The following is an 11,203-nucleotide window of genomic DNA, read 5'->3' as shown; positions in this document are numbered from 1 at the left end:
TTACGCCGAAGAGGCGTGGCGCAGTGCCAGAATAGGCCAGTATGGGCGTTTCGGCCTTAAATACTGGCCTAACGCTATCTTCCCCCCTGGCGTTAATTTAGCGCTTAGTGCTTTTCAAAACCAGGCCTTATTCAGTGCGCCGGGGATATTACGGTGCGTAATTACGCAGCGGAAATGCAGGAGAGATGCAGATTCAGTGCGCCAGCCCCGGGGATGCACCCACATTATTCAATCACTCTCTCTGCGGATCTCACTCCCTCTCTCTCTCTCTCTCTCACTCTTGCGCGTCAGACAGGCACAATTACCGATGAAAAAAAAGTTATACTGTAGTTTTGAGCCCCTGTCATTCAGAGGCTGTTGCATCATCCTACCTGTGCAGTGGGGGAGAAGAAAAGGTAGCGAGAGAAAACGATATCATTCTGCCCAAACTTTCACCAATCTACTCTCATCATGACATCCACGGATAAGCTATATTTTTCTAGCCGATGTGTTTAGAACATTCTTTTCACTTTGATCTTGCTATAGTGTAGCGTATTTACATGCTTGCTGTATTTAAACTGAACTGAGATTTGTTTGAGAAGCATAATAATATGGAATAATATATATGGAGACAGACGGGGATGAAAGAGGGAGGGGGGGGGGGGGGCTCAGAGCGCTTTGGTTGGGCTTTTCTGACCGGATTGGATCGCTCCGTGGAATGCCCACGCCCACTAAATAGCGCTTGGCCTGGCGTTAAATGCTATTTTAAGGCCAGGGGGCAGATAGGGCCCATGGAGTTCCAAATTCTTTGCCCAAATGCTGTATGTCTGGCGTGAGCAATGATGATGATGTGAAACGCTTGCACAGAAGATCTCTCTCCTCGTGTCGATTCTTGCCCTGGAAACACACCCAGTCATCACCATGTCTTGAGATGTCTTAACGTGTCTTAAGACACATTTTTCAAGACATCTTAAGACTACTTGGGGATTGTCTATAAGACGTGTCTACAGACATGCGTCTTAAGATGTCTTGGAAATATCGACGTCCCAAGATGTCTTGAGATCACATTATTGATTTGGTTTCCTGTTTTTTTATCCTTTTATTTTTCATGTCATATTACTAATGTGCTTATTTACGAACAACACTTCATTTTAACACATCTGTGTGTTTTCCTTTGCACAACAGACACGTGTTACTTTTCAACACAAGATATGCAACACATATCTTGTTGAAAAGTATATTACATCTGGGTGTTGTCCAAAGGAAGACACACAGCTGTGTTAAAACAGCACATCAAGTGTTAGTAAATATACACAGTAGTAAAATATGACATGAAAAAGAAATACAGGATAAAAAGAGGAAAACCATAGAATTTAAGTATACTGCACTATACTACCACATTATATTATTATTATTATTATTATAACAAAATAATAACAAGACATGTACAATGTAGTCATGAGTATGTCAGCATTTTATTATTAAAAATGTATATAAAAAGCCTACATAGATACAACTCTGTAGATAAATGTACATTGTTCTGTAGTACAAAAAATACAGCTACTGTATTGAGTGTGAGTGGAGAACGTACAGTTCTTACATATTTGTAGTATCTGAAGAAGTTGTCCTATTTTCAGCAGCTTCACATTATTGGCCATTGGTACCAGTTGATTGATAGTTGATAGTCCCTATTCCATGTTGTCTGGGTTGCCAAAAGTGGGAAGCAAAGCGTTGCTCCCTCTTTGAATTCCTCACAGTCTGCAAGAGGATCTTCTCTCTAGTGGCTGGAACACCCTTCAAACAGAAGCTGTGGATTCTCTTAAAACAATTCCTAAAACAGTTCTCCAAACCCTAATAGTCAACAGCAACATAGTGCATAAGAATATACATACTTGCGGATCAAGTTATTGTGCCGGTGAGGGGGTGGGTGGGACAGGTGAGGTGAAGGGGTGGGGCAGGGGCTGGTGGGCACAGTAGTCGCTAATGGTGTTGAACAGTGATGGCCGCTGACAAAGAGGGGCGCCTGTGCCACTGGGTGGTGGTGGTGGTGGTGATCTTTCGTCTCAGCTTCCTCTTCTCTGCACTCTCAACACAGAGCCAGCCTCCCTCATGCTTGTAGGAGTCCCCTCTTTCAGAACAACAAAAAGGAAACTCACTAACAGGAATAATAATAATATATTATTATAATAATAATAACCGCCTAGTAATGTATATGATGAACAAACTAGTAGAGATTAGGGCTGGGTATTGGTTCAAATTTCAAGAATCGATGTGATTCCGATTCACAAGGTTCTGAATCGATTAATCCCGATTCGATTCCGATTCAATTAATTTCAATATAGATTTGGTTAGTGATACTAAAACATGTTTTTTGAGCTGTAACCTGAATTACATGACTGTCCAGTTATGTAACACAGGGTTTCCCAACCTTTTTTTCGCCAAGATACATGGGGGGAAAGTTGCGGACCGGTTGTCAATTTTAATGGTTTTAGTTACACATATTTACTCACCAGGTGGTGAAAAAAGGTAAATAACAGCCTTTTCATCTGTCAATAAAGACACTTTCACAATTATGCACATTGATTTTATTTCAGCCTATATAATTTCTAAAAGTAGATGTTAATGATCAAACATTTCCATTTATGTAGCCTACAGTATTTATGTTTTTGTTTCAACTACAAATATAAATAAACGTCAACTTGAAACTATATGTTTCAACTACCACACACAGCCTATAATATTATAGCCTATGTTTATTATTATTATTATTATTATTATTATTTTTAGATTAAAAAAAATCGATCTCTGAACATATGAATCGATAAAGGATTCAAATAAAAATCGATTCAAAATCGGATAATAGATTTTTTTAACCTAGCCCTAGTAGAGATGCATTATTAATTTAACTCCAAATCAGTTTATAAATTCATACAATTTGATGACTTTCAGTTGCAGCACAAAATGCTGTCAAAAAGACATAGCTAGCCAGGTGTCTTAAGACACTGTTGACAGACACTTACAAGTTACAACCATACAAATTATAATTTAAGTTAAAATAACTGACACAAAACAAATATTGCCAAACCAAAAATGCATGCAGTTGCAGTCAACCCACCTTCATATTTGACTACAAAATGTCATTCAAAAAACAAACATCACTGTTAAATAGCACTCAATCGCTAGCCGTTAGCATACAGTGCTAACCTAGCTTATTCAGCTAAACTGACCATAGAGACACAGAAATGGCACCCTAGAACATGAATAATGTTATGGTTAGCTTAACTAGCGTTACAATACCATGGATAGATTAGCTGCAGGTGACACTGACTCATCTTGAGAAGTTGAAGTAAATCCACTGGCAACGCTGCTGTTGCCCTCTACAACTGTGTACCAGCGCAGCACGAGCACCAGTCAGCTTTCTGCATTATTCTTCTTTGGAGTTTTATGAGGGTTGGCAACCTTAAAGTTGCATTACTGCCACCTACTGGATTTTAGCAGTTTCACAGTACAAACTATGCTTCCAAAAGGCTGTTGTAACTGCCTTGAGTAGACACACACACACACACACACACACACACACACACACACCAACCATTTTGAGGTGATATATCAGGAAGTAAAGGAGGTGTAACCATACCATTAATGATGGTTCCATTCCATTCATATTATTGGTTACACCTGCTCTACTTCCTACTTCACCACCTCAAAACAGTTACTGTGAAAAGGGCCTGTGGGGGTGTCATGGCATGCATATATTTGGAATGTGTTACAATATAAATGAGTCCAATTGAAAAAATGCAAAGTTATGTCTTAAGATATGCAGTGTCTTGAAGACACGGAAAATCTTATGTCTTAAGACATAATGAAAGAAGGACTTTCCGCACACTTAAATTTGCACTAAAATTCACATTTATTGTGAGCTTTCGGTCAGCAAGACCTTCATCAGAGCATACAGAACAAACAATGACAGGCAGGCTAAGAACATGTCACTCCTGCTCTAATGATCAGCAGTATGCAGAACACCTGTGCACACTCAGCTAGAAGCAACACCTTCTGGGGATTGTAGTTTTCCAGGTGTAGGCTGTGAGTCCTACTGAAGGGACCTACCAAACTAACTGAAAAAGAAGTGTGACACAGGGAATAGAGAAAAACAAAGCGGTGGTCCTCCCTCAGTTTCATGTCTTAAGACATAGAAAATGTGTCTTAAGATGTTCAATGTCTTCAAGACGCAGAACATCTGTCTCTTATGTCTCAAGACGTGCACTTTCATGTCTTAAGACATGACTGCATGTCTTCAGTTTAAGTCTCAAGATGTCTTGAGACATCTTGACCATACAAAATGTCTCAAGACATTTTGGTTTTGGTCACTAAGACATCTTAAGACGTCTCAAGACGATGGTGATGACTGGGTATGAAAGGCTTTGCTTTTTTACCATTTTGTTTCTGTTCCCGTTGTGCGTAAGCAGGGTGCAACTTCAACAGATAGCGAACACTGATGACAAGTCAATGAATCCTCAGACGCTGAAGTAAAGTTGAACTGTTTGTTGTTGTCTTCAGAAACATAGTTGCCATTTTTGTTTTGTAAAACTGTAAATAAACACAATTAACATGTGTCCAAAAAATGATGCCGTTATATTTCCTTTAACATCTGCTAATAACCATCATTATTGTCTGTAGCTATCACAAGCATTTGCAGTTATCACTAATAACCTTTAACATGTAGCACAGTAATGTAGCCTAGAAATGCAGTGTAGAAACATTTACACTCAAAATAACATTCACATCAAGCATATACATTATATAGTGTAGTTATGAAAGAAATAAAAGGCAAACTTACAAGCAAAGCCTCTTCCAGGGCAACAATCGGTAGGACAATCAATTTGCCCTTCAAACCAGCTGCTGTCTTAAATGAGTAGCATGCATTGCCTGGATGAGCTTCCTGGATTGAAACATGTGCTCTAAGCCATGTGACCAAGCTTAACCAATAGAGAAAATACAGCAAATAAATTCTGAAATAAATGCACTGCGGGAAATGTCCACTAGGTGTCACCAAAACAAGATATACTAAGGTATACCACAGCCCAAATAAGGTGAATAGTAAATAAGATAAGATAAGATAAGATAAGATAAGATATTACTTTATTGTCAGACAGAGTCTGAAAATTGTCTTGCATCCACAGACACTTGTTTCTCATTTATACATACAATAGTGCAAAACGACAACCAACACCATCCTCAAAGTGCATAGTAGACAAAACAAAACAATAACAAAAGACAAGAATAAGGAAAGTGGCTGCAGCCCCTATCTAGTCCCTATCTAGAGCCTCTAGCCTGATTCAACAGTTTGACAGCCTGGGGCACAAATTAGTTCCTCAGTCTGTTTAAGCGAGCCTGTGGGACTCTGAATCTTCTATTTGAAGGCAACAGCTCAAATTCATTAAAAAGAATGTGCGTTGGGTCAGATATTATCCTACGTGCTAGAGACAAGATTCTACGTCTGTGGGCTTCCTGAAAGCTTGTTTCCAGTGTTTGTCCTACAATTTTTGAGCAAATACGGACTAACCTGCCCAGTCTAGCTTTAAGCTGCACAGACAAACAGCTATACCAAGCACTACTCCCATACAGCATTACACTGCACAATTGATTGAAAGAAAAGCAGCAAAATCTTTTTGTTCGCTCCAAAGGACCTGAGCCTTCTTAAAAAATAAATGCGTTGTTGCACCTTCTTACAGATATAATCGATATGTGCACTCCAGGACAATGCAGTGTCAATTTGGATGCCGAGATATTTGTACGCAGAGACCTGTTTAATTTGCAAGTTTTGGATGGTGACTGGAGGAGCATACTCGCTCTCCTTTGCACCGAAAATAATTTATTTTGTTTTTCCTGCATTGAGAATGAGTGCATTTTCCTCACACCACTGTACTACACTATCCGTACGCTCCTGATGGATACTAGGGTCGTCTTTGGTGTCCAGCAAAGACAACAGTGTGGTGTCGTCTGAAAACTTGAGTATGAATGTGTTTGGTCCAACAGCTCTACAGTCATCTGTGTAAATTGTAAAAAGAAATGGTGAGCTCACGCTTCCCTGCGGTGATCCTATGTTAGTGAAGATGGAAGTAGATGTAGTCTGATTGACTCTAACTAACTGTACTCTGTCTGTGAGGAATGAATACTACCAGTGAATCAGATATGGATTGACCTGCAGGTGCACCATTTTGGCCAGCAGGAGGCCTGGCTGGATCGTATTAAAAGCCGATGTAAAATCTAGAAATAAACCCCTAGCTGTATTTTTAGGCTTGTCTAGATGCTGCAGGATGAGATGTGTCAAAGCTCCACCGCATCTTCTGTGCTACGGTTTTGTTTGTACGCAAACTGATGTCTATCTAATTTCCCTCCAACGGACTTGGTAAGCTGCCCGACCACAATTTTCTCCAGTAGGCTACCTTCATCACGATCGGAGTCAAAGCCACAGGGCGATAATCACCAGGTTCTTTCGGACATGTTTTCTTTGGAAGCGATATTATACAAGACGTCTTCCACTTTGTTGGAATTATATGGGAGTCCATAGAACACTGAAAAATAGGCTGCCACACAGGGGCCAGCTCAGCTGCACAGGTTTTCAAAATAAAGGCACTGAGGTTATCAGGTCCCGTGGCTTTTCTCCCATTCAGCTGCTGAAAGGTGTTCCTCACCTCCTCCTCAGTAATGTCAATTCTCTCAGAATGTAACAGTGAGACAGAATTTATAACATCACCTGCTTGATTTACACACACACACACACACACACACACACACACACACACACACACACACACACACACACACACACACACACACACACACACACACACACACACACCTTCCTACACATGTACACACCTTTTCAAATCTTGCAAAGAAACTATTCAGCTGGTTAGCAAAAACCTCTACATTGTCTGTCACCAAATCTTTCCTGGTGCTTGACATACCTGTCATGGTTTTCATGGTGTCCCATAACTGTTTGGTATTCTTACATTCAAAAGCCTTTTCTAACTTTAACTTATGTGCCCGTTTAGTGTCTCGTAATTTTTCCTTCAGATCTTTTTCTAAACGCTTTAATTCCCCTATATCCTTATTCCTAAAGGCAATCCTCCTTAAATTCATTATATGCTTTACATCCTTAGTTACATACATCTTATTGTTTGGATATATTTTTATCTCCTTAGATGGTATTACTGACTGTAGGCTACACAAAATTCTATGTAGTCTGTTGTTACTGTAACAGTCTCATCCAGGGAGTCCTGCTGAAACTCCTCCCACATAGTGCAGTCTAAGCATGCTTTTAAAGGAACACTCCGCCCATTTCCAACCAGCTTTGTATCATTAGAACATCAGTAGTGTATCAGAAAACTGTAAACGGTTTTGAAGTCTGTCATTAAATTTGACAGTTATTGAGTGTTAAAGTGTGGACCAGTGACATCACTGGTCCACACTAACTCAAATTAATAACTCATTAACTCAAATCAACTCTCAATAACTGTCAAACTAGATGAATGATGAATAGTTTGACAGTTATTGAGAGTTGATTTGAGTTAATGAGTTATTAATTTGAGTTAGTGTGGACCAGTGATGTCACTGGTCCACACTTTAACACTCAATAACTGTCAAATTAAATGACACACTTCAAAACCGTTTACAGTTTTCTGATATACTACTGATGTTCTAATGATACAAAGCTGGTTGAAAATGGGCAGAGTGTTCCTTTAACTCCTCTATACTGTCCGGTGACCAGACCCTTATTGTTTTTTTCTCTGGTTTATTTCTCTTCAGTTTGGGTTTATAAGTTGGCACCAGATGGACCACGTTATGATCAGAGTTCGCTATTGGTGGTCTTATTCTTGACGCATACGCTCCCTCCATGTTTACAAAACATTTGTCCAGCAGTTTATCCTTCCTCGTCCCCCCCTTCACATACTGCCTGAAGCCTGGCATCGTTATGTCCAGTTTGCATTGGTTCATATCTCCCGCGACGATTACTGGAGCCTCTGGAATGTTGTTGTTGCAGCGTGTGGACAAAGTCTGCAACAGTAGCTGCTGCTCGCGTGGCTTTGCCGCTGGGAGGTGCGTACACCACAAACAGCAGCACGCAACCAAACTCCCTCGGCAAGTAAAAAGGTCTCAAAGTCAGGTACAAGATCTCAACGTCTTTATCACAAAACCTGCCCTGCACGGTGTACTGACGGCACCACCGATCATTAATGTACACACAGATCCCGCCGCCCCTGCTTTTACAGGAGCTGGTTTCTCTGTCTGCTCTCACCAACGTGAACCCGTCAATTTCACTGGCGGAGTCCGGTACCGCAGAATGTAACCACGTTTCCGTGAAGCACAACAACGATGCCTCCCGAAAATCTGCGCAGTACCTCGTATAAGCGCGGATCTCTTCAATTTTGTTGTTTATCGAGCGCAGGTTTGTGAGGATCACAGATGGAAGTGGTGGCCTTGTGTGCCTTGCTCGCAGCCGTCTCCGCACCCCGCCTCTCCTTCCTCGTCTCTTTCGCCGGCCTGGTCTTATCAGCTCCGGGGGGATGTCAGCTATAGGAGCCCCGGTGTCAGGCCCAAGCCACGGTCCCGTGCTGCAGTCCCCTGAGTTGCAGAGTATCTCACATCAAGCAAAACTTCTCTGCTGTATGCGAGTGCAGGGCGGGTGTTCCCCACTCGACATTCTTTGATCACACGCCGATCCATATTCCAGCGTGTCTGCTGCGTATGTTGCACTTGCAACCACAGACCTCCGAACAGAAAACAAATAATCCACCACTTGTACGTAGACATATTCCCGTGCTCACCGTTTGACGACATTAAACATAAAACAACATTAAACAAAAATAAAGAGAGAAACAAGTGCGCTTGGACGCGGGTCGCAGCTGTGCGGGTCGCAGCTATATATATATATACAGTATATATATATATATACAGTATATATATATATATACAGTATATATATATATATATATATATATATATATATATATATATATATATATATATATGTATATATTTAAGTAAAGTAGACTATACGGTTTTCACCAGCGCGCAACCCCACAGCACTTCCTTTTTCTCAGCATTCGGCAAACTGCAGAAATATTCACTCGACATCGTTACTTTTGTTTTCGCTGCTCAGCTGTATAGACGGTTTTCACGGAATGGTCAGTCCTGCACTTGAATGTTTTTTTTTCTTTTATGTCCATATAGCAAACACTGCAACAGGAAGTGAGTGGGGGTTCAATTTAGAATGTTTTTGTTGTCAAGTTAAAACCGTCTATAGCCTACATTATTAACTCTCTAATAAATTAGACACGTGCATAAAAAATAACCATATTTATTGCCGACTAGCGCATGCCATATAGATTGGCAGCGTGTTTCAAATTCCTCTCCAATTCTTGATGGATTTAATTCATTTAAATTGGCATAATCTCGCGATTGATCATTAACAGATGATTTTGTGTCAACAAAATGCAAAGTCTGACTGTATGTTGTGCAAACTGCAATATGAAGACATTTTGGATTCAGGTGTGCCCACTGCCCAGTGGTGTAAATGTGCTCTATAAATAAAGTTGACTTGACTTGACTTGACTTTACAAATCCTGTAACACAGAATGTGACATAAGGGAGCGATATTGACCAACTTTTTTATTTTGCACTTCAACAATAGCCTATGTCACTTTACAGTCAATGTATGTAACTGCATCTCTTAGTCAAAGACGCCCTCTAGAGGCCATCTGACAAACCTTTTTATGCTAAGGCAACTAAGTGATGTTTTATTGTGATCGCTACACAATAAAGTAGGGCCTTTGTGAATGGAACCCGCAGTACAGGGGTCCTTCCTTGAGACTATGCTTGAGTGAAACGAATGAGTAGTTGAATTCTGAGGCTATTATTTAGCTTTGTTCTCGTACATTTCTGTGCTCCAGGTAGTCTGGGCACCTTTCACCCCGCTGTTTGTCATGGGGGCGTAAACCACGGAACCAGAATGAACACCGGAAGGAAGTGCGCCAAAAAACGTCTTTGTTGCCGTTAGCTTGACGTCTCTTTCCTCGATTAATTGTCTGATGCAAAGCTTCTGTAGGCTATTGGCTTAAAAGATGTGAGATTGTGAATCCGCAATGTTTCTACAAGAACTTATTCAAAAACTTTGTTCAGTACGTCCATCTTTTGTTTTGTTGTTTGCCGTTCTGATACGTTGGGCTCTATTCTCCCACAGGCCATCGGCGCTATTACGGGCCTTAACCGCAAAAAAACGTGCCTTGCGCCTGTTTCGGCAAGATAGCAATAGGCTTTAGGCTGCCAAATGCGCTTTAGGCCGAATGGGCGTGGCGCAGTCCCAAAGTGGGCGTGTCGGCGCTAAATACCAGCCTAGTCATATCTTGGGAGCTGGCCTACATTTAGCGCTTTGCGCTTTTCAAAAGCAGGCCTATTCTTTGCCTTCACTGCTTCTTCTCTGTCACCCTTCTCTCTCTCTCTCTCTGAGTTCCCAGCATGCATTGTGTTTCTTCATTTCGCTACTAAATAGCCACCAAATGAGCCAAAATAGATATAAAAGGTAGTTCTAAATTAATGTGTAATGGTAACACAGCCTGCCATTGTCAACATTTCAATATTGGACCAAATAAAACCTCGAAATGAAAACACCACCCTATGTGAAGCATATATGTCCTCCTGGGCATATATATACCCCTTGTCGAGTTAACGTGATTTAGAGAAGTAACAGCGGAACGCGCTTCTAATGGCATCTGCTATACTGTGATGTCCGTCCAATAACTTGGCCCTATTTCACATTTAGTTTTACAATAAAAACACATTTATGCAATGACTTGACATAATGTAGGGTATATTTATGTGCATCATCCTTCCTGCAGCAGGCGAGAGAAAATGATATCTTTCTGGACAAACTTTCACCAATCTAATAGGCTATATTTTTCTAGCTGATGCATAGAACATTATTTTCACTTTGATCTTGCTATAGTGTAGCGTATTTACATGCTTGCAGTATTGAAACTGCAGTTAGATTGGTTTGAGAAGCATAATAATATGGAATAATAGCCTATAATGCAGACAGACAGGCTGGATGAAGGGAGGGGGGGGGGGGCAGAGCGTTTGGCTTTCGTCTGGTTTTGCGGGATCACTGGAATTGGAGCTAAAAAGGCAAGCGTGCGATTCGTTTATTGCACTTATCCAATGA

Source organism: Poromitra crassiceps, assembly GCF_964638095.1.
Source record: "Poromitra crassiceps genome assembly, chromosome: 29".
Classification (NCBI taxonomy): Eukaryota; Metazoa; Chordata; class Actinopteri; order Beryciformes; family Melamphaidae; genus Poromitra; species Poromitra crassiceps.
This window is presented reverse-complemented; position numbering follows the sequence as displayed.